The following is a 24189-nucleotide window of genomic DNA, read 5'->3' as shown; positions in this document are numbered from 1 at the left end:
CGTTCTACGTGAATTAAGTGTTCCCGCGCCGATTTAAATGCGCATGCGCCGTCCGGGGAATTTCCCGGCGTGCATTGCTCCCACTGACGTCGCTAGGACGTCAGTGGTTGCGACGCTTACGTAAACGACGTCCATCCGTATTCTAGAACGACTTACGCAAACGACGTTAAAAAATTTAAATTCGACGCGGGAACGTCGGCTATACTTAACATTGGCTGCGCCTGATGAAAGCAGGGGTAAGTATACGACGGGTACGCCGCTACGGAAACGTCGTAAGAAGACTGCGTCGGGTCCGCGTACGTTCGTGAATTTGCGTATCTCGCTGATTTACATATTATTTATCGTAAATCAGCGGGAACGCCCCCGGCGCCATTTTTAAATCGAAAAAAAGATCCGACAGTGTAACATAGTAACATAGTTACATAGTTAGTCAGGTTGAAAAAAGACACAAGTCCATCCAGTTCAACCTCAAAAAAAAATAAACAAACAAAATAAAAAACACAATACAATCCCATACACCCAACTCCATACCCACAGTTGATCCAGAGGAAGGCAAAAAACCCCAGCAGAGCATGATCCAATTTGCTACAGCAGGGGAAAAAATTCCCTCCTGATCCCCCGAGAGGCAATCGGATTTACCCTGGATCAACTTTACCTACAAATCTTAGTACTCTGTTATATTCTGTACATTTAGGAAAGAATCCAGGCCTTTCTTAAAGCAATCTACTGAGCTGGCCAGAACCACCTCTGGAGGGAGTCTGTTCCACATTTTCACAGCTCTTACTGTGAAAAAACCTTTCCGTATTTGGAGGTGAAATCTCTTTTCCTCTAGACGTAAAGAGTGCCCCCTTGTCCTCAGTGTTGACCGTAAAGTGAATAACTCAACACCAAGTACACTGTATGGACCTCTTATATATTTGTACATGTTGATCATATCCCCCCTAATTCTCCTCTTCTCAAGAGTGAATAAATTTAGTTCTTCTAATCTTTCCTCATAGCTGAGCTCCTCCATGCCTCTTATCAGTTTGGTTGCTCTTCTCTGCACTTTCTCCAGTTCTCCGATATCCTTTTTGAGAACTGGTGCCCAAAACTGAACTGCATATTCCAGATGAGGTCTTACTAATGATTTGTACAGGGGCAAAATTATATCTCTGTCTCTGGAGTCCATACCTCTCTTAATACAAGAAAGGACTTTGCTCGCTTTGGAAACCGCAGCTTGGCATTGCATGCCATTATTGAGCTTATGATCAACTAAAACCCCCAGATCCTTCTCCACTACAGACCCCCCCAGTTGTACTCCCCCTAGTATGTATGATGCATGCATATTCTTAGCCCCCAAGTGCATAACTTTACATTTATCAACATTAAACCTCATCTGCCACTCAGTCGCCCAATTAGACAGAGCATTGAGGTCGGCTTGTAAATTGGAGACATCCTGTAAGGACGTTATTCCACTGCATAGCTTGGTGTCATCTGCAAAGACAGAAATGTTACTTTTGATCTCAGACCCAATATCATTTATAAATATATTGAAAAGTAAGGGTCCCAGCACTGAACCTTGGGGTACACCACTGATAACCTTGGACCATTCAGAGTAAGAATCATTAACCACGACTCTCTGAATTCTGTCTTTCAGCCAGTTTTCTATCCATTTACAAACTGATATATCCAATCCTGTAGACCTTACCTTACACATGAGCCGTGTGTGCGGAACTGTATCGAACGCTTTTGCAAAATCCAAATATATCACGTCCACAGCCACGCCTCTGTCCAGGGTTTTACTTACCTCTTCATAAAAGGAAATCAGGTTTGTCTGACAACTTCTGTCTTTCATGAATCCATGTTGTCTGCTGCTTAAATAGTTTTTTTCCTGCAAGAACTCATCCATATGGTCTTTTATTAAACGTTCCAGTTTTTTCCCAACTATAGAAGTTAGACTAACAGGTCTATAGTTACTTGGTAAAGACTTTGTTCCCTTTTTAAATATAGGCACCACATTGGCTCTGCGCCAATCCAGTGGTACTATTCCTGTCTTTAATGAGTCCCTAAATATTAGATACAGTGGCTTTGAAATGACAGAGCTCAACTCACCTAGGATCCGTGGGTGGATGCCATCAGGTCCAGGTGCTTTATCCACCTTTATTCTGTCTAAATATTTCTGGACCATATCACTTTTGAGCCATTGTGGATTTGGGGCTGTGTCACTCCCACCCCCATTTTGGACATGAGCCCCTCCCCCATGCTCCATTGTATACACAGAGCTGAAGAAAGCATTTAATAAATTTGCCTTCTTTTTGTCCCCAGTCACCCACTCTAGATTATTTTGTAAGGGGCCTACATGCTCAGACTTCACCTTTTTACTATTAATATATTTAAATAATTTTTTGGGGTTTGTCCTACTATCTTTTGCAATCTGTCGTTCGTTTTGAATTTTTGCATCCTTGATTTCCTTTTTACATATCCTGTTATATTCTTTGTAACATTTAAACAACACTAGTGTTCCTTCATTTTTATATTTTTTAAAAGCTACTTTCTTATTGTTTATAGGTTTTATTTTTAGCCTTTTAAACTTATTGCCCATGGGAACATACTTTGCAGTGAGGTTCCACACAGTCTTTTTGAAAAATTCCCATTTCTGTTCTGTGTTCATCTGTGCCAATAGTCCCTCCCAGTCCAAGTCCTGGAGAGCAGCCCTCATCCTTGGAAAATTTGCTCTCTTAAAATTTAGTGTTTTAATATTTCCTGTATGTATTTCCTGCTTATAGTTAACATTAAATGAAATCATGTTATGATCACTGCTACCCAGGTGTTCCATTATCTGAACATTAGTAATAAGCTCTGCATGGTTTGAGATTATCAGGTCCAACAGAGCATCATTCCTAGTTGGGGCCTCAATAAACTGCACCATAAAATTGTCCTGCAATAGGTTTTTAAATTTTTGTCCTTTAACTGTCCCAGAAGTGCCATTAATCCAGTCAATTTCTGGGTAGTTAAAATCCCCCATTATTATCACCGTCCCAGCCCTTGCAGCCCTTTCCATCTGTGCAAGGAGCTGAGTCTCCACCTCCTCATTAACATTGGGTGGTTTATAACAAACTCCAATGATTAATTTTGAACTACGCACATCTGTATGCAGTTCCACCCATAATGCTTCAGCCTCACCACACTCTCCATCAACCAGGTTCTCTTTCACGCTTGCTTTGAGGTCACTTCTCACATAGAGACAGACCCCTCCACCTTTCCTTTTTACCCTGTCTTTCCGAAAGAGAGCATAGCCAGGAATATTAATAGCCCAGTCATGTGAGGATTGAAGCCAAGTTTCAGCAATACCGATTACATCATAGCTCTCCTCATGCACCAGAGCTTCCAACTCACCTGTTTTGCTTGGCAGACTTCTGGCATTGGTGAACAAACACTTAAATGTATTGTTACATTTTTCTCTAGTGTTTTTCATATAATTTATAGTAGTACAAATGGCACTATTATTTCCAATGGCTGTTTGCAACATGGGAACTTTCTTGTCACCTGCCATGACCCTCCCCCCATCTATCCCCATTCCACTCTCCATTAATGTCTGACCCCTAGCTGACCTGTGTACCCGATGTAATTCTAGTTCACCCTCCCCCCTCAATCCTAGTTTAAATACTCCTCCAGCATTCCCATAAACCTCTCCCCCAGCACAGCAGACCCCCTTCCATTCAAGTGCAAACCGTCCTTAGCATATAGGTTGTACCCCAATGAAAAGTCATCCCAGTGCTCTAGAAACCCAAATCCCTCCTTCCTACACCAGGTCTTTAGCCATGCATTCAGCTCTCTAATCTCCCCCTGCCTTTCCTGTGTTGCGCATGGCACAGGCAATATTTCAGAGAATATCACCTTGGAGGTACTTCCCTTCATCTTGCAGCCTAGTTCTTTAAATTGATTCTTAAGGAGCCTCCACCTTCCATGTATACTGTCATTGGTTCCAACGTGGGCCAAGACAGCTGGGTCATGCCCAGCCCCTCCCAGTAATTTATCCACCCGGTCCACCACATGCCGAACCCTGGCACCAGGGAGACAGCAAACCATTCGGTTGAAGCGATCCTGGCGACAAATTATTCTATCAGTCCTTCTGATTATAGAATCCCCTATTACCACCAACTGTCTAGGCCTACCTGCACTCCCCTCCCCACCTCTACTAGATGGGTTGCTCTCCCGGCTGTTAGGGGTAGCAGTAACATCTAGGGCTGCCACCTCTGTGTTTGCCACCTCCACATCATCACCCAAATTGGCAAATTTGTTTTGATGCACAAATACAGGACTGGCCTTCCCTTTCTGCACACCCCTTCCACTCCCTCTAGCTACATTAACCCATCTCCCTATCTGATAATCCTGACTTGCCCCTCCACCCTCCACATCAACCTTACTGACCACCTGCTCAGCGAGCAGAGAACCCCTTTCAAGGTTGTCATTTCTACCCAGTGTTGCAACTTGCTCCTCCAGATCTCTAATACGAGCTTCCAGAAGGGCAACCTGCTCACATCTGTCACAGCGGTATCCATCTTGGAGCTGTTGCACCAATTTTGCATACATGTGACACACTGTGCACTGAGCAAACCCTTCAACCTTGCTAGCACTCATTTCCCAGTTACAATACAATTACTTGTAGGAAGTTTAAGAAGTTACTTACAGTTTTAGAAGACTCCTGTCTTAACTCTTGTTTTAAACTCCTGTTTTTTAACTCATCACTTGTATTCAAAAATCCCACTTCTGATCAGAAATTCCACAGATCTACTCTTAGCAAGGAGCCAGCTCTTATGAAGTTTTTACAGACACTTATATACTCACCTGTTACCAATTAAACACTCCCCTTAATTAGCAGAAAGAAAAAAAAGAAAGCTGTTTAAAAAGTGTCAGAGAAATGAGACAAACAATTCAACACTTTCAAGCACAAACAGTTAAAAGCAGCTAACAGCAAATCCTGGTTTTTAACTCATCACTTGTATTCAAAAATCCCACTTCTGATCAGAAATTCCACAGATCTACTCTTAGCAAGGAGCACCTGTCAGATCTAAGCCCTATCTATGCGTATCTGATTCTATGAATCGGGCGCATTGATAGGACCAGTTTACGTCAGAGATACGATGGTGTATCTGTAGATGCACCGTCGTATCTCTTTGTGAATCTGGCCCATAGAGTCCACAAGCTATGGTGCCAATATCTGAAAATTGATCACACCTGAAGTACTGACGGCCTATCTAATTTCTTGAGACCCTAACATGCCAGAAAAGTACAAATACCCCCCAAATGACCCCCTTTTGGAAAGAAGACATTCCAGGGTATTTAGAAAGAGTCATGGTGAGTTTTTTGAAGTTGTCATTTTTTTCCCACAATTCTTTGTAAAATCAAGATTTTTTTTTCTTTTATTTTTTTTTTCCACACAATTGTCATATTAGCAGGTTATTTCTCACACACAGCATATGCATACCACAAATTACACCCCAAAACATATTCTGCTATTCCTCCCGAGTATGGCGATACCACATGTGTGAGACTTTTACACAGCGTGGCCACATACAGAGGCCCAACATGCAGGGAGCACCATCAGGCGATCCTGGAGCACCCAGGCCAATTCTGACATTCCTCTCCTACATGGAAACATCATAATTTATTTGCTAGAAAATTACATAGAACCCCAAAACATTATATATGTTTTGTTTTTTAGAAAACACCTTAGAGAATACAGTTGCGGTCGTTGCAACTTTTTATTTCGCACTGTATTTGCGCAGCAATTTTTCTAACGCGTTTTTTTACGGGGAAAAAAAAACAAAACAATAAGGTTAGCCCAATGTTTTTGCATAATGTGAAAGATGAAGTTACGCCGAGTAAATAGATACCTAAAATGTCACCCTTCAAAATTGCACGCGCTCGTGGAATGGCGCCAAACTTCGCTACTTTAAAATCTCCATAGGCGACGATTTAAATATTTTTACTGGTTACTAGTGTTGAGCAGAATATGCCATATTCGATTTCGCGATATATCTCGAATATATATTCGAATATTCGAGATATATTCGCTAAATTCGAATATTCGTGATATTTTATCGAAAGTAAATGATTGCGATTTTTCGCTATTGCGAATGCGAAAATAATTGCGATTTTTTGATAACTGCGGTAGGAGCACTCTGGCTCAGAATATTCGTGATATTTTATCGAAATATCGCAACATGCGAATGCGATATTTATTGCGCAATTTCGAGAAATGCTGGAGGAGCGCTCTGATTGGCTCAGAATATTCGTGATATTTTATCGAAATATCGCAACATGCGAATGCGATATTTATTGCGCAATTTCGAGAAATGCTGGAGGAGCGCTCTGATTGGCTCAGAATATTCGTGATATTTTATCGAAATATCGCAACATGCGAATGCGATATTTATTGCGCAATTTCGAGAAATGCTGTAGGAGCACTCTGATTGGCTCAGAATATTCGTGATATTTTACAATACAAAATAATTGCGAATATTCGGCAAATGCGGAAGGAGCACTCTGATTGGCTCAGAATATTCTTGATATTTTACAATAGAAAATAAAAAGTGTTTTGCATTGGTGGTGATTCTTTACTCTATCCATCTGTCACAGCCGTTTGTCAATCAAACACCTTGAAGATTGAACACGTTCATGCTGCATGCTTTGGACTTTTTTTCACTTCACATATCAAAGACATTTTTATGAAAGATTATTTTTCTATTATTGGGACTATATTTCTTTATATATTTGTTTCACTGTGTATTTCACAAGTTATTTGCGCTTGCTTATTTTATAATTTGCCCACATGTCTTGTCACTAGACATATTTTTTATTCTTGTAGAGCGACTCCATTTTCTGTCTTGTATTAATTTATGTTGTATAACATTTTTGAGTTGCTGCTGTATTCTCCCCTTTTTTAAGGTATGCGCAATTTTTTCCTTCTTACAAAAAATAATAATATCAAACATACAAATATTCATAACAGAAACATACACAAAGCCCCCCCCCTTTTGCATCAGAGACAATCAGAGTTCTCCTACCACAGTTATCGAAAATTCGCAATCATTTTCGCATTCGCAATAGCGAAAAATCGCAATTTTTTTTTTTTCAATTTGGCAACATAATAGGATCGCCTCAGCTTAGCTACTCGGCCCAGGGTCTCTAATCATACCAGCAATGCTTTTAGACGTCGATAGGATGTGATCTGTTTTAAAAATCAAATTGAAAAAATGCGAATATTCGGAATTGCGAATATTCACCGCGAAATTCGAAATATAGCGCGATTTCTCGAATATGCTATATTCGAGTCGAATATTCGCAATGCGAATATTCGTGAGCAACACTACTGGTTACATGTTTTGAGTAACAGAGGAGGTCTAGGGCCAAAATTATTGCTCTCACTGTAATGTTCACAGAGATACCTCACATGTGTGGTTTGAACATCGTTTTCATATGTGGGCGGGACTTATGCGTTCGCTTCTGCATGCAAGCTCACGGGGACAGGGGCGCTTTAAAAATATAGAGTTAAGCAACTGCCCTGTAGCCGTACTTTGGCTATGGGCCGGTTGCAAAGTAGTTAAAGAGGAGTTCCACCCAAATTTGGAACTTCCGCTTATCCCACTCCTCACCCCCTTACATGCCACATTTGGCATGTCATTTTTTTGGGGGGAGTGGGGGCTTCAGGAGGAGTGGGACTTCCTGTCCCACTTCCTCCTTCCGGGTAGACGATTAAGCCTAATCGCCTAGGCGATTAAGCTTAATCACCTACAGGAAGGGGCTGCTGTAGGCGATCGCCCAGGACACGTGACAGGTCCTCTGCGATCGCCTGTCCAATCAGACGGCGCCGCGCGCGCATGCGCAGTGCCGCTCGCGCACGCGCAGTGCCGCTCGCGCACGCGCAGTGGGTGCCCGGCCGTGAAGCCGAAAGCTGTCACGGCCGGGTGCCCACACTGAGCATGAAGACGCCGGCCGGCGAGGGGGGGCGAGGAGTGGAGCCCCGTCCGGCGCGTCGCTGGAGCCGTGGAGCAGGTAAGTGTCGGTTTATTAAAAGCCAGCAGCTACACTTTTTGTAGCTGCTGACTTTTAATAAACTTACAAAATGGGTGGAAAACCCCTTTAATGCATTTTCTGCTTTAAGGAAAAAAAATAGCAAAAGTTGCTCCCCCAGCCCTTCCTGAACACTGAGCCTGATCTCGATCCAGAGCTATGCACGTCTACAGCACCTCTCACAGGAGCCATGGGCTCCTGCTTCTGCCAGTCATATCCTGTGAGGGGGAGACAAGGTGCGGGGCTGGGCCTGGCTGCGCTCTGTGTCTATGGACACACACAGCCCGGCTCAGCCTCGAGCCCGCTCAAGTGATTCCATAGCAAGAAGCTTACTTAAAGCGGATGTGCCACTAAAAAAATATATTAAAAGCCAGCAGCTACAAATACTGCAGCTGCTGACTTTTAATATAAGGACACTTACCTGTCCTGGAGTCCAGCGCCGATCGCAGCAGATGACGAGCGATCGCTCGTCACCCTGCTGCTCCCCCCTCCATCCACGGTGAGGGAACCAGGAAGTGAAGCGCTCCGGCTTCACTGCCCGGTTCCCTACGGCGCATGCGCGAGTCGCGCTGCGCCCGCCGATTGGCTCCCGCTGTGTGCTGGGAGCCGAGTCTTCCCAGCATACAACGGGGGACGGACGGGAAGCAAGGAAAAAACCCGTCTTTTGCCCGTATCGTAGGGCCGGAAGTGGGTGCAGATACCTGTCTGTAGACAGGTATCTGCACCCCCCTCCCCCTGAAAGGTGTCAAATGTGTCACCGGAGGGGGGTAGGGTGCCGATCAGCGCGACTTCACTTTAGAGTGGAGATCCGCTTTAAGTACCCTCGGGTGCAAGCCATCTGGTTCCGGTGATTTATTAACCACATGCCGACCGCCACACGCAGATATAGGTCGGCAGAATTTAACGGGCAGGCAAAAGGATGTATATATACGTCCCCTTTAAGAAGCGGCATTGTTGACGCCTGCCGCAAGCTCCGTGACTCCGACCGCGGGTCCCACAGACTCGATGTCCGCGGGCATGCCTGCAATCGTGTCACAGTGAGGAAGATGGGGGAGACGCTCTTCTTAGTGACAGGACAGTGTACACAGCTCCCTGTAATTGGGAGCAGTGATCAGTGTCGTGTCGCACACAGCCCATCCCACCTACAGTTAGAACATATCCCTAGGCACACTTAACCCCTTCAGCTCCACCCCTTCACTGCCAGTGTCATTTTCACAGCGACCAGTGCACTTTTATAGCACTAATCGCTGTAAAAAGGACAATGGTGTCAAAAAAGTGTCAAGAGTGTCTCATGTGTCCGCCATAATGTCGCAGTCACGATAAAAATCGCTGATCGCCGCCATTACTAGTAAAAAAACATATATTTTTGGGGAATATTTATTAAAGCAAAAAGTTAAAAATATTGCATTGTTTTTCAAAATTGTCGCTCTATTGTTGTTTATAGCGCAAAAAATAAAAACCGCAGAGGTGATCAAATACCACCAAAAGAAAGCTCTAATTGTGGTAAAAAAAGGACGTCAATTTTGTTTGGGAACCACGTTGCACGACAATTGTCAGTTAAAGCGACGCAGTGCCAAATCGCAAAAAGTGGCCTGGTCTTTGACCAGCAAAATGGTCCGGGGCTTAAGTGGTTAATGTTAAAGGGGTTGTAAAGGTACAATTATTTTTTCCTAAATAGCTTCCTTTACCTTAGTGCAGTCCTCCTTCACTTACCTCATCCTTCCATTTTGCTTTTAAATGTCCTTATTTCTTCTGAGAAATCCTCACTTCCTGTTCTTCTGTCTGTAACTCCACACAGTAATGTGAGGCTTTCTCCCTGGTGTGGAGTGTCGTGCTCGCCCCCTCCCTTGGACTACAGGAGAGTCAGGACGCCCACTAACACACAGCTTCTTTCTCTATCTGCAATATAGAGAGCGTCCTGACTCTCCTGTTGTCCAAGGGAGGGGGCGAGCACAACACTTCACACCAGGGAGAAAGCCTTGCATTACTGTGTGTAGTTACAGACAGAAGAACAGGAAGTGAGGATTTCTCAGAAGAAATAAGGACATTTAGAAGCAAAATGGAAGGATGAGGTAAGTGAAGGAGGACTGCACTGAGGTAAAGGAAGCTATTAAGGGAATTTTTTTTTTACCTTTACAACCCCTTTAAGTATTCCAAGTCTAATTTTAATTCTGTCCTCTGTTAACCATAAAGGTGCTTTTTGTGTCATGAGGATAAACACTGCAGTTTTGGTTACTGAAGCCCCCGATTTCCTTGTGAGGACTGAGGAGAAGAATAAATGCAATCCCTTTTTAACCAGATGTCCTTCCTCATTTTTTATGGGGCCAATATGGTCTGTTCTTTCTCTTTTACGGTTTACATACTTAAAGAATTTCTTGGGATTTTTTTTGCTCTCCTCTGATGTCTTTCGTGTTCTATCTTAGCCGCCCTAATTTAATATGCTCTTACAGCAAACCCATCTATCCTCTGTGTTCTTTGTTCCTAAGATTTAATCCTAGTTTATATCTTCTAGCATGGTTCATAGTTTAGGAAAGTTGGCTGTTTTGAAATTCAGTGGCCCAGATTCAAGAAGCAATTGCGCCCGTGTAACCATAAGTTACACGGCGCAATTGCTTACTTGCTCCGGTGTAACGAGTGCTCCAGATTCAGGAACCTCGTTACACCGGCTGCAGCCTAAAATCTGCGCGGCATAAGGCTCTTATGCCTCGCAGATTTTGGGCTGCATTCTTGCAGGGGCCGCTAGGGGGCGCTCCCATTGTGTATCAGCGTGTAGTATGCAAATTGCATACTACCACTGATTCACAAGCTTGCGCGGGCCCCGTGCAAGCCAGGTACGGAGTTTCCGTACGGCAACTTTAGCGCAAGGCTGCCCTTTCTAATAGCAGGGGCAGCCAATGCTAAAGTATAGCCGGCCTTCCCGCGCCGTGAAATTTGAATTTCACGGCGTTTGCGTAAGTGCTTTGTGAATGGCGCTGGACGCCATTCACGTTCACTTTGAAGCAAATGACGTCCTTGCGACGTCATTTGCCGCAATGCACGTCGGGAAAGTTTCCCGACGGAGCATGCGCTGTACGCTCGGCGCGGGAGCGCGCCTAATTTATATGATTCCCGCCCCCGGCGGGATCATTTAACTTGCGCGCGCTTACGCCAGGCAAATTTGCCGGCGCGCCCTCGCAGTTCACGGAGCTACTGCTTCGTGAATCGAGGGCAGCGCAAAATATTTGCGGGGGCGCAGGGCAAAATCGTTGCCCTGCTCCCCCGCAAATATAGCGCAAGCTATGCTGAATCTGGGCCAGTGTTTTTGTATTCCCCTTAGGTTTCCTATTTGTGTGATCTATACTGAAGCCAATTGACCTGTGATCACTCTTACCTAAATTGCCCCGTATTTCCACATCCATGATCAGGTCTGTACTGTTGGTAATCAGTAGATCCAGTAGCGCTTTATTTCTAGTTGTTGCGTCTACCATCTGAACCATGAAATTGTCCTGCAAGACATTTAGGAACTGGCGAGCCTTAGATTAATGCGTGGTTCTCTCCGCCCAGTTTATGTCTGGATAATTAAAATCCCCCCATTATGATAACTAGTGGCGGCTGGTGCTCAAAATTTTTTTGGGGGGGGGGGGGGGGGCCCAAAAGAAAAAAAAAAAAAACATTGCAGCCTCACTGTGCCCATCAAATGCAGCCACTGTGCCATCAATTGTCACCACTGTGCCATGCCATCAAACGCAGCCACTGTGCCCCTCAATTGTCGCCACTGTGCCAATTTTTGCCACTGTGCCCTTTGTCGCCACTATGCCCATTGATGCCACTGTGTACTTTGTCGCCTCTGTGCCTATTGTCGCCGCTGTGCCCTGTAAAATGCACTTACCTTACTCCTTCCACCTCCCTCGATGTCTTCTCCCGCCTTGGTGATGCTTCAGCCAATCAGGTTACCGATAACCAGAATCAGGGAACCTGATTGGCTGAGACGGCCGTCAGTCTTATCCCCCGTGCGTTCTGAGGATAAGACATCCGGGAGCCGAGGGCTGTACTCGGAAAGCCTATCAGAGCCGCTGGCTCGGATAGGCACTTCCGCACAGCCAACCAGCTGCTGTTATTTAGGTGGCCGGCGTTCAATTTCCAGCCATCTCTGAATAGACCAGCGGCAGCTGGCAACAATAACATACATTCATGCAATGCATGAATGTATGTTATTAGACTCAGTGGCGGGCGAGAGCCAGAGGGTCGGCGCGCCAGCGCCCTCTATGGACGAACCGCCACTGATGATAACACTTCCCATCCTTGCTGCTAATCCAAATTGTGATAGGTGGTCTGTCTCCCCCTCCTCCCTCAGGTTAGGGGCCTATAGCATACTCCCAGTATTATGTTCCCATTAGCTTCATCCCTTTGGAGCTCTACCCATAAGGATTCCACCTCCTCTCTAGCTCCCTTAGTGATGTCATTGTTCACATTCACTTGTACATTATTCTTGATATATAGGCATACTCCTCCCCCTTTTTTACTCTCTCTATCCCTGCAATAAAGGGAATACCCTTGAATGGTTGCCAGCCAATTATGAAAACTGATGAACCAGGTCTCTGAAATTCCCACAAGATCCAAATCCTCCTCGTACAACAGTATGTCTAGTTCACCCATCTTTCCTTTGGCTTGGAAAACTGGATGTGTGTATGCTCCTTAGCAGTTTTCCTGACAGGAAAACTGCGGTTTGAAAAATGAGAACTCTTTTTTCCCCGCCGCGAATCGCAGCCTTTTGTTTCCCACAGTTCTCCTATGGGAAACACTGCGAGGGAGCATACACACGGCCGGTTTTCCCGACCAAAGTTCTCCTGCCAGTTTTCCTGTCAGGAAAACCAGCCGTGTGTACATGGGAAAAGGGACCGAGCCGGTTCCCGGTTTTCCCGGCGATCTTTTGACCGTTAGGAAAACCGATTGTGTGAACTAGGCATTAGAATTGAGTCCCCTACCACCAGAATCTGTCTATCCTTTCCCTTCGCTTCCCCCCCTCTCACTGGAGGAGTTCTTCCCCCTGGCAGCTAGGAGAGTCCCACATGTCACTCAATGGAGCGTACCTATTGGGATGCTCCAGCCCTGGATTGGCCTCCCTGGCACTTCCCCCTCTACCCTTCCTGACTGTCACCCATCTACTCTTTCCTAGAGCCTGCACACTGCACATGATTGTTTTTATGAGAAAAAACGCATTAGGAGTGGTATAAAAGCAAAGTGCCAGGGTCAGCTTAGACTTTCCACTATACTTAACTGAAATTGTGGGTTTGACACAAAATGTAAATATAACCATGTAAAGGGAAAAGTTATACCCTATGGCTGTAAAGGTTTTCAGTCAAAACGCATCTGCTGATGTTCCTGATGGTGGAGCTCCCTAGTCAGTGATACTGAATCACGCCCGGTGTGATCCTGGAAAACACCTGCTGGTGATGCTAGAGCATAACAGCTGGTGATTCTAAAATGCACCTGCTTGTAATGCTGGAACACAACTGCCCATTGTGCTGGACCTCCGTGGTGATCAGGGCCAATCTGCCCTATAGGCTCACTATGCAAGCCGCTTAGGGCCCCCCAAATTACTAGAGGCCCCGTCTGGTTTGAAGTCATTTTCGGCCCTTCATCCGCTTCTCAACTCGCTGGCTGCATGGGAAAAGAGGTAAGAAGTCAGCACCCCCGCTTTTCACTTTAATGTAAGATGTCATTTCCGACAGCAGGACACCCCCTTTAATCTTTAATGTGACTTGTCCCCCCCCCCTTCTCAACTTTAGTGTGACATGTCATTTTCGGCAGCCCCCCCCCGCTTCTCAACTTTAATGTGGCTTGTCATTTTGCTTAGGGCCCCAGGGAGTTCAGGATCAGCACTGGTGGTGATGATCATGGAACAAACCTGCTGGTGATCCTGGAACACACCTGTTGGTGGATTCTGGAACATAACAGCTGGTGACGCTGGAACAAACCTGCTGGTGATCCTGGAACACACCTGTTGGTGGATTCTGGAACATAACAGCTGGTGACGCTGGAGCAAACCTGCTGTTGATCCTGAAAAACACCTGCTGATGATGCTGGAACAAACCTGCCGGTGGATCCTGGAACATAACAGCTGGTGATGCTGAAATGTACCTGCTTGTAATGCTGGAAAACAACTGTCAGCTGCGGTGGCTCAACGCGATTGGCACTGCGCTGACAAGCCATTCACCTCTGCAGCTAGGGGTTCGGTTCCCGGTCTCGGCTACATGTGAATTGAGTTTGGTGGTCTCAGCCCGGCTCCCGGTGGGTGTGCTATGCGAGGTAAGCCTGCGCTTAGTACGCCCACCCCCCTCCCACAAAAACCACCACACCTACACACGCACTCGAAATTGGGTTAACACACACGCACTTTGACCACGCCGTCTCTTAAAGAGAGGCAAAGGACTAACGGGGCTGGTTGAGCGGGCTAATCCTCTCACTCCCTTATAGGGAGTCCCTCTGCCCCGTTGGGCTTCAAAGCGGAGCAGGTAGGGCGGGCTGTGTGGGAGGACCCCCTCACACACCCGCCATTGCCACCCGGGGCATGGAGAAAGGTGGCAGATTGCCTCTGGGGGAGGCCTGCCTACTCCCAACTCCTGCAGTCTGGCTCCTCTCTCGAGTACACGCACAAAATACACTTTAAAAAAAAAAAAAAAAAAGGAAAACAACTGTCAATTGGGCTGGACCTCCGTGGTGATGATCATGGAACACACCTTCTGGTGATCCTGGAACACACCTGTTGGTGGATTCTGGAACATAACAGCTGGTGACGCTGGAACAAACCTGCTGGTGATCCTGAAAAACACCTGCTGATGATGCTGGAACATAACAGCTGGTGATGCTGAAATGTACCTGCTTGGAACACAACTGTCCACTGGGCTAGACCTCGGTGGTGATGATCATGGAACATCAGCTGCATGTTTTCAGTGACGGAAACTAAACAAAAATACAATTAGAATTAAGTCAATTGATGAAAACAATTTTGAAAATCAATTCCAATTTTCACCAGTATTAATTTTGTAGACAAAAATATTTCCATTGGCAAAATGACCACTGCTGCCCTGTGCACTCCCTCACTCTTATATACTTCCCCACTTGCAGGTCACCTACCCATCCTCAAAGTATAATACACCCTGTACTGTGCCGTCCCTCACCCACATTTACTTCCCCATCCCCACTTGCAGGTCACCTCCCCATCCCCGAAAATTATACTGCACACTCCCATAACATTTTTCTAAATCTACTCCCTCCCCTCTCATCACAGATTTCTGCTCCGCTAAGTCAGTCTGATCTCTAACATCATCATCAACCCTTTCCCTTTCCTTTGCAGTTCCACACATTACACTCATTCACACTATCTCTTTGGCTCTCTCTGCTGGTCTTTTCTAATTTGGCAACACAATCCCATACAATATATTAGGGCAAAATGACAAATGAGGAGGAAAGAGGGACATTTCTCCAAATCAGGGACAGTTGGGAGCTATGGTTTGGGGTAGAGCTGCATAATTAATTGATAAAACATTGTGGGCCAGATTCATGAAGAATTGCGGCGGCGTAACGTATCGTAGATACGTTACACCGCCGCAAGTTTTCATCGCAAGTGCCTGATTCACCAAGCACTTGCGTGAAAACTTACGCTGGCGGCCTCCGGCGTAAGCCCGCGTAATTCAAAGGGGCGTGTGCCATTTAAATTAGGCGCGCTCCCGCGCCGGACCTACTGCGCATGCTCTATTTTGAATTTCCCGCCGTGCTTTGCGCAAAGTGACGTAATTTTTTCGAACGGCGACGACGTGCGTAGCGTACTTTCGTATTCCCGGACGTTTTACGCAAGAAGAACATTTTTTCAAATTTCGACGCGGGAACGACGGCCATACTTTAAACAGCACATACGGGTTTCTCAGGCGTAAGCCGGCGTAGGTGGAAGTGGGTGTGAGCCATGCAAATCCGGCGTGACCCCATGCAAATGATGGGCCGAGCGCCAGAAAAGTACTTAAAACGAACAGAGCGTACACAGTGATCCGGCGTAGCATAGGCATTTGTTCCGACGTGGTTGTGAGCATGTGCACGGGGATGCGTCCATGGCCCAGCGCATGCTCACAACCACGTCGGAACAAATGCCTATGCTACGCCGGATCACTGTGTACGCCGTTAGCGTAACCTACGCCCAGGCAGACCCACGTCCAACGTAAATTACGCCGGCTTGTGTTCCCTGGTGCAGCCCTTTGCATGGATGCTGCTGAGTTACACCTCCTTTATGGGGCATAACTTTACGCCGGACATATGACTTTACGCGCACGTACGTTCGTGAATCGCTGTATCTCCCTCATATTTGCATATTTGAACAGAAAATCAATGGGAGCGCCAAATGCGTCCAGCGTAAATATGCGCCCACTCTACGCCGGCGTAGGCAAGATACGTCGGTGGGATGAAGCCTGTTTTTAGGCATATCTTAATTTGTGGGCCAGGCGCATAGATACGATGGCGCATATTTGCACTTACGTGGCTTATCTGGAGATACGTCGGCGCAAGTGCTTTGTGAATCCAGGCCATTGTAACTAACGAAAAAATTGGGCAGTCTGCCAAGTTTGTAACCGCATGAAACATTGTAACTAACTTCCTTCTTAGATAAAACTTCTGTGTGTAAATGCAGGAAATGTAACCACTTAACCACTTAAGACCCGGACCAAAATGCAGGTAAAGGACCCGGCCTGTTTTTGCGATTTGGCACTGCGTTGCTTTAACTAACAATTGCGCGTTCGTGCGACGTGGCTCCCAAACAAAATTGGCATCTTTTTTTCCCCACAAATAGAGCTTTCTTTTGGTGGTATTTGATCACCTCTGCGGTTTTTATTTTTTGCGCTATAAACAAAAATAGAGCGAAAATTTTGAAAAAAATGCAATATTTTTTCCTTTTTGCAATAAATATCCCCCAAAAATATATATAAAAAAACATTTTTTTCCCTCAGTTTAGGCCGATACGTATTCTTCTACCTATTTTTGGTAAAAAAATCGAACTAAGCGTTTATCGATTGGTTTGCACAAAATTTATAGTGTTTACAATATATAGGGGATAGTTTTATTGCATTTTTATTAATATTTTTTTACTTCTAATGGCGGCGATCAGCGATTTTTTTCGTGACCGTGACATTATGGGTGGACATATCGGACAATTTTGACACATTTCTGGGACAATTATCATTTTCACAGCAAAAAATGCTATAACAATGCATTGTTTACTGTGAAAATGACAATTGCAGTTTGGGAGTTAACCACTAGGGGGCGCTAAAGGGGTTAAGTGTGACCTCATCTGTGTTTCCAACTGTAGGGGGCGGGGCTGGACGTGTGACGTCATTGATCGTGTTTCCCTATATTGGGGAACACAGATCAATGACAGCACCACAGTGAAGAACGGTGAAGCCGTGTTTACACACACCTCTCCTCGTTCTTCAGCTCCGGGGACCGGTCGCGGGACTCCAGCGGGGATCGGGGCCGCGGTCACGGAGCTTCGGACCAGGTCGCGACCCACGGCTGGGCACTTAAAGAGGACGTATCTGTACCTGTACGTGCCCAGCCGTGCCATTCTGCCGACGTAAATGTGCAGGAGGCGGTCCTTAAGTGGTTAAAGTCCAAATATTTTTCTGACACTTGTTTCTTAAGTTGCTAGAAAATTACTTGGAACCCCCAAACATTATATATATTTTAGCAGAGACCTTAGGGAATAAAATAGCAATTGCTGCAATATTTCATGTCACACTGTATTTGCCCAGCAGTCTTTCAAATGCAATTTTTGGGGAAAAAATACACTTCAATTAATAAAAACGAAAAATGAAACGGTAAAGTTAGCCCAATTTTTTTTTGTTTTAATGTGAAAGATGATGTTACGTAGCGAGAATCGTGAGAGAATTGGGAATTTATCTTCTAAGCAAAAAAAATCGTGATTCTCATTTTGGCCAAAATTGTGCAGCTCTAGTTTGCCGTTCTGTGAGAGGGGAAGGTTGTGATCTTGTGTACCTGCAAAGCAAGAACATGGCTCTCGTCGCGCAATTGTCAGTTAACCACTCCCAGGCCGCCCACCCTCATTATACATCGGTACTTTGACGTTAAATCCCGGGGTTATGGCCGCAGCTAGCAGCCATAACCCTGGCGGTCCGCTTTAAGATACATGTGGTCTCCACCGCGGATTTGCCGCTAGATCACCTTAATCGGCGGCGGGAGAAGTGCTTCCCCCCGCTACGTCCCTGTTGTCTCCGCCGCTTACCGGAGCCGTCGGTAGAGGCGGAGACGATCCAATGCTGACCTCTGCTTGGCAGTAAGAGTGAGGGAATGATGGCCCCACTCGACTCAATGCCATTGGATGAAGGAAACAAGGCCAAACGTCACTTTCGCCCAACGGCCTTAATAAAGGGACACGCTTTTATAGGTAGATTCAGAAAGTGTTAGGCTGGCTTATCAGTAGATAAGCCGACCTAACTCAGAATCTACGCCGACTTATGTTTAAGTGTATGCTCAAACTGAGATACGCCTGAACATATCTAAGATAAGACGGCTTGCGCCGTCCTATCTTAGATTGCAATATTTCGGATGGCCGCTAGGTGGCGCTTCCATTGCGGTCGGCGTAGAATATGTAAATGATTTGATACGCCGATTCACGAACGTACGCCCGGCCGCCGCAGTACATTTACGCCGTTTCCGTAAGGCATTATCAGGCCTAAAGTTATTCCATCTATTAGGTGGAATAGCAATGTAAATGTATGGCCGCTGTTCCTGCCGCAAGATTCGAAATTTGTGTTTTGTAAGACCGCTGCGCAAATACAGTGTGACATAAAGCATTGAAACCACCATTTTATTCTCTAGAGCGGGGGTCTCAAACTGGCGGCCCTCCAGCTGTTGCAAAACTACAAGTCCCATGAGGCATTGCAAGGCTGGCAGTTACCAGCATGACTCCCACAGGCAGAGGCATGATGGGACTTGTAGTTCTGCAACAGCTGGAGGGCCGCTAGTTTGAGACCCCTGCAACGGTCTAGAGTGTCTGAAAAACAAAGTTTGGGGGTTCTAAGTAATTTTCTAGCAAAAAAAAAATCTGATTTTTAACTTGTAAACACCAAGTGTAAAAAATAGGCGCGGTCCAGTGATTAAAGTAACGCAGTGCCGTATCGCAAAAAATAGTCTGGTCATAAAGGGGGGTAAAAACCTTCCGGAAAGGCAAGTGGTTAACGTGCAACTGTGTGTTTTAACGCAAGTTACGCAACACAACAGATGTTAATGCAGCCTCCTGTTTTTACCTCCCCTATTGTGAAAGATCTCTTAGTTATACTTTAGCCCCTACACCAGTGGCGGCTGGTGCTCAAAATTTTTGGGGGGCGCAAACGAAAAAAAAAAATTTGCAGCCTCACTGTGCCCATCAAATGCAGCCACTGTGCCATCAATTGTCACCACTGTGCCATGCCATCAAACGCAGCCACTGTGCCATCAATTGTCACCACTGTGCCATGCCATTAAACGCAGCCACTGTGCCATCAATTGTCACCACTGTGCCATGCCATAAAACACAACCACTGTGCCATCAATTGTCACCACTGTGCCATGCCATTAAACACAGCCACTGTGCCTCTCAATTGTCACCACTGTGCCATGCCATCAAATGCAGTCACTGTGCCATGCCATCAAACGCAGTCACTGTGCCATGCCATCAAATGCAGTCACTGTGCCATGCCATCAAACGCAGTCACTGTGCCATGCCATCAAATGCAGTCACTGTGCCATGCCATCAAACGCAGTCACTGTGCCATGCCATCAAACGCAGTCACTGTGCCATGCCATCAAACGCAGCCACTTTTCCCCTCAATTGTCACCACTGTGCCAATTGTCCCCTCTGTGCCCTTTAATTGTCGCCACTGTGCCCATTGTTGCCACTGTGCATGTCACTGTGCCCTTTAATTGTCGCCACTGTGCCCTTTGTCACCACTGTACCCATTGTCGCCTCTGTGCCCTATAAAATACCCCGCTGCCCGGCACTTACCTTTCTCCTTCCACGTCCCTCGATGTCTTCTTCCGCCCTCGATGACGCTTCAGCCAATCAGGTTACCGATAACCAGAATTGGTGAACCTGATTGGCTGAGACGGCCGTCAGTCTTATCCAAGGAACGCACCTCCCGTACGTCCCGAGGATAAGCTTCCGCACAGCCAACCAGCTGCCATTATTCAGGTGGTCGGCGCTCACCGTCCGGCCATCTGAATAGTTGTGGCAGTGGCCGGCAACAATAACATAGAGTCATGCAATCATGAATCTGTTATTCAGTGGCGGTGCGAGAGCCAGAGGGGGCGGCGCTCCAGCGCCCTCTATAGACGCACCGTGCCCTACACCTTAATTCTAACCTTCACCTACCCCCCCATCAAACATGGACTTACCTTGTTGGAGCGATTACCGGAACGTTTCCTTCCCTTGTGAAATCTCAGCCCTGCAACCAACTGCTCCACTGGGGACAGTCTGTGCGTTTTTATTTATCATTATTTATTGCACGCGTTCTATTCCATGTTTTATTACATCAACAATATTTTATTTTAATGCAGCCGGGAATCACGGCGAGGTAACCGGTTTTATAGAGCATAATGTTCTCATCACAATCTGCGCTCATAAATGTTGTAATTATGCTGTAAATAATTAAGGACGCCCGTCACAGATTCAGCCCCGGCCTCGGCCTTCCGGATCATTGCCCCCTCCCCCCCCAGTACATCGGAGCGGGGGCGGGGCACTGGCAGATCTACTGTAACCAGCCAGATCTCTGACTCATCTCCCGCTGGAGAGGGACGGGGAACCCGAGCTCCATTCTCACTTCTGGCAGATTCCTGAGATGATGGCATGGAAATAATGGAGGAGACGGGAATCTGTTTACTACTCAACATGAGTTTTAAGGGACATCAGAATTGGAACTACTAAAAGCTAAAAAAAATCCTTAAAACTACTTAACCCCTTCAACCCTGGAAGATTTGGCTGCCCAATGACCGGGCCACTTTTTGCGATTCGGCACTGCGTTGCTTTAACCACTTAAGACCCGGACCATTATGCAGGTTAAGGACCTTACCCCTTTTTGCGATTCGGCACTGCGTCGCTTTAACTGACAATTGCGCGGACGTGCGACGTTGCACCCAAACAAAACCGACGTCATTTTTTCCCCACAAATAGAGCTTTCTTTTGGTGGTATTTGATCACATCTGCGGTTTTTATTTTTTGCGCTATAAACAAAAAAAATAGCGACAATTTAAAAAAAAAAAAAGCAATTTTTTGGACTTTTTGCTATAATAAATATCCCCCCCCAAAAAAAAAAAAAAAAATATATATATAAAAACTTTTTTTTTCTTAATTTAGGCCGATACGTATTCTTCTACTTATTCTTGATAAAAAAAAATCGCAATAAGCGCTTATTGATTGGTTTGCGCAAAAGTTATAGCGTCTACCAAATAGGGGATAATTTTATGGGATTTTTATTATTATTATTTTTTTTATTAGTAATGGCGGCGACCTGCGAATTTTATCGTGACTGCGGACTAGAGCTGCACGATAAATCGCGAGAATATCGCAATCTCCCCCCCTGCGCGATCTCCACGCGGGATGACCCGCGATTTTTACATGTCGGCGCCGGTTCCACTTAACCAGTGTGGAACGCAAATGGCGGATATCGGAACTGACGTCAGCGACCAGAACTGACGTCAGTTCAATGCGTGATGCGGCACGCCTCTGGGCATGGGTAGTACACAGAGACAGTCAGACAGTGTCTCACCTTTGTCTTGGCCGGGAATTTGTAACGAGGAGCACAGCACAGCAGTGAGTGCGCAGTCAGGTAGGGTAGTTACTGACGTACAAAACAGCCATGCTATCAGCTATCACTGCTGTGGTTTTTGATGCCCCTCGGCCTTCTGACTGTGTATTAAAGGTTCACATCTATTTTTTAATGCCGCTGCACCGCCTCAAAATGCATGTGCCTTGCTGCAGAACAGCCTATTCATTTGAGAATGAACTGCCTGCCACCCCTCACTAGCACCAAAGTGCATGGGCCTTTTTTTAATTTTATTTTTTAACCACTTAACGACCGCCACATGTATATGTACGTCCACAGAATGGCACGTACAGGCAGATGGGCGTACATGTACGTCCCCGCCTTTCCGCGGGTCGGGGGTCCGATCGGAACCCCCCCCCCCCCCCCGGTACATGCGGCAGTCGGAAATCGTCAGGGAGCGATCCGGGACGAGGGCGCGGCCATTCGTTTCTAGCCGCCCCCTCGCGATCGCTCCCCGGAGCTGAAGAACGGGGAGAGGCGTATGTAAACACGGCTTCCCCGTGCTTCACTGTGGCGGCGCATCGATCGTGTGATCCCTTTTATAGGGAGACACGATCGATGACGTCAGACCTACAGCCACACCCCCTACAGTTGTAAACACACACTAGGTGAAACGAAACTCCTTCAGCGCCCCCTTGTGGTTAACTCCCAAACTGCAACTGTCATTTTCACAATAAACAATGCAATTTAAATGCATTTTTTGCTGTGAAAATGACAATGGTCCCAAAAATGTGTCAAAATTGTCCGAAGTGTCCGCCATAATGTCGCAGTCACGTAAAAAATCGCGGATCGCCGCCATTAGTAGTAAAAAAAAAAGAATTAATAAAAATGCAATAAAACAATCCCCTATTTTGTAAACGCTATAAATTTTGCGCAAACCAACCGATAAACGCTTATTGTGATTTTTTTTACCAAACATATGTAGAAGAATACGTATCGGCCTAAACTGAGGAAAAAATATTTTTTTTTATATATTTTTGGGGGATATTTATTATAGAAAAAAGTAAAAAATATTGAATTTTTTTCAAAAATGTCGCTCTATTTTTGTTTATAGCGCAAAAAATAAAAAAACGCAGAGGTGATCAAATACCACCAAAAGAAAGCTCTATTTGTGGGAAAAAAAGGACGCCAATTTTGTTTGGGAGCCACGTCGCACGACCGCGCAATTGTCTGTTAAAGCGACGCAGTGCCGAATCGCAAAACCTGGCCTGGGCATTTAGCTGCATTTTGGTTCGGGGCTTAAGTGGTTAATGCTTCTGCACCAAAATTCATGGTGCTTTTGTTAGCATGCAATTTTATTTTTGTGATTGTTTTACATCTATATATATATATATTAGGGCTGTGGAAATTAACTATTAATTCCCCGATTAATTGTACATTTTTTTGATTGGTACTCACCTCTCCGCCGGCTTCCGGGCCTTCAGGGAGATTCCGTCGGAGATCCGGTGATTTCACGGCCACCCGCAGGGCTTGCCGTGTCCATCTGAAGGGCTCCTTTGCTGTGCCTTCATATCTGCATGCCGGCGGGACCTCGCTATCTGCCACACCCAAGGGCTGTTACACTTCCATCTATCACTTCCCTCTATCAACCTGGGATTCTACAACCATCCACTGGGAGTTGTGATAGTTCCCTTCATGGGACAACTACATGCCAACTGACTGATGTTAACCCCTCCTCATCTGGATTCAGCAGTGGCATCATTGTACACATTTTTATACCAGTATCATACTTAGCTAAGTGTTTTTATGACTGCTTTTGCTACCGTTTGGTATTACTCGCACCATTTTTACAGTTTATGTAGCTACATCGATTTTATCTCCAGTGCAATATTTATTTGGTTACTTGAAGACAATAAAAGTTGTAATGCTATTCCCATCGAGCGCTGCCTTTGTGTGTTTTTTGTATGCTGCTATCCATTTTCCCAGTGGTTGGTAGCTGCACTGAGAATCAGCCTGCAAGGAGATCAGCTAAAAGTAGTTGGATCTGTATGTGCGTTATAATTAATCGAAATTAGTTGATTAAAAAAATAAATGACTAATCAAACACAAAAATTTTAATCAGTAACAGCTCTAATATATATATAAAATCACAAAAATAAAAATGCATGCTAACAAAAGCACCATGCATTTTGGTGCAGCAGCATTAAAAAATAAAATTAAAAAAAGGCCCATGCACTTTGGTGCTATTGTACATTTTTCAAATATATATATATTTTTTGAGAATCGTGATCTTCATTCTAAGCAAAAGAATCGCTATTCTCATTTTTCCCAGAATCGTGCAGCTCTACTGCGG

The sequence above is a fragment of the Rana temporaria genome, chromosome 1 (genome assembly GCF_905171775.1).
Source record: "Rana temporaria chromosome 1, aRanTem1.1, whole genome shotgun sequence".
In the NCBI taxonomy this organism is placed as follows: Eukaryota; Metazoa; Chordata; class Amphibia; order Anura; family Ranidae; genus Rana; species Rana temporaria.
Note: the sequence above shows the minus strand (reverse complement) of the source record.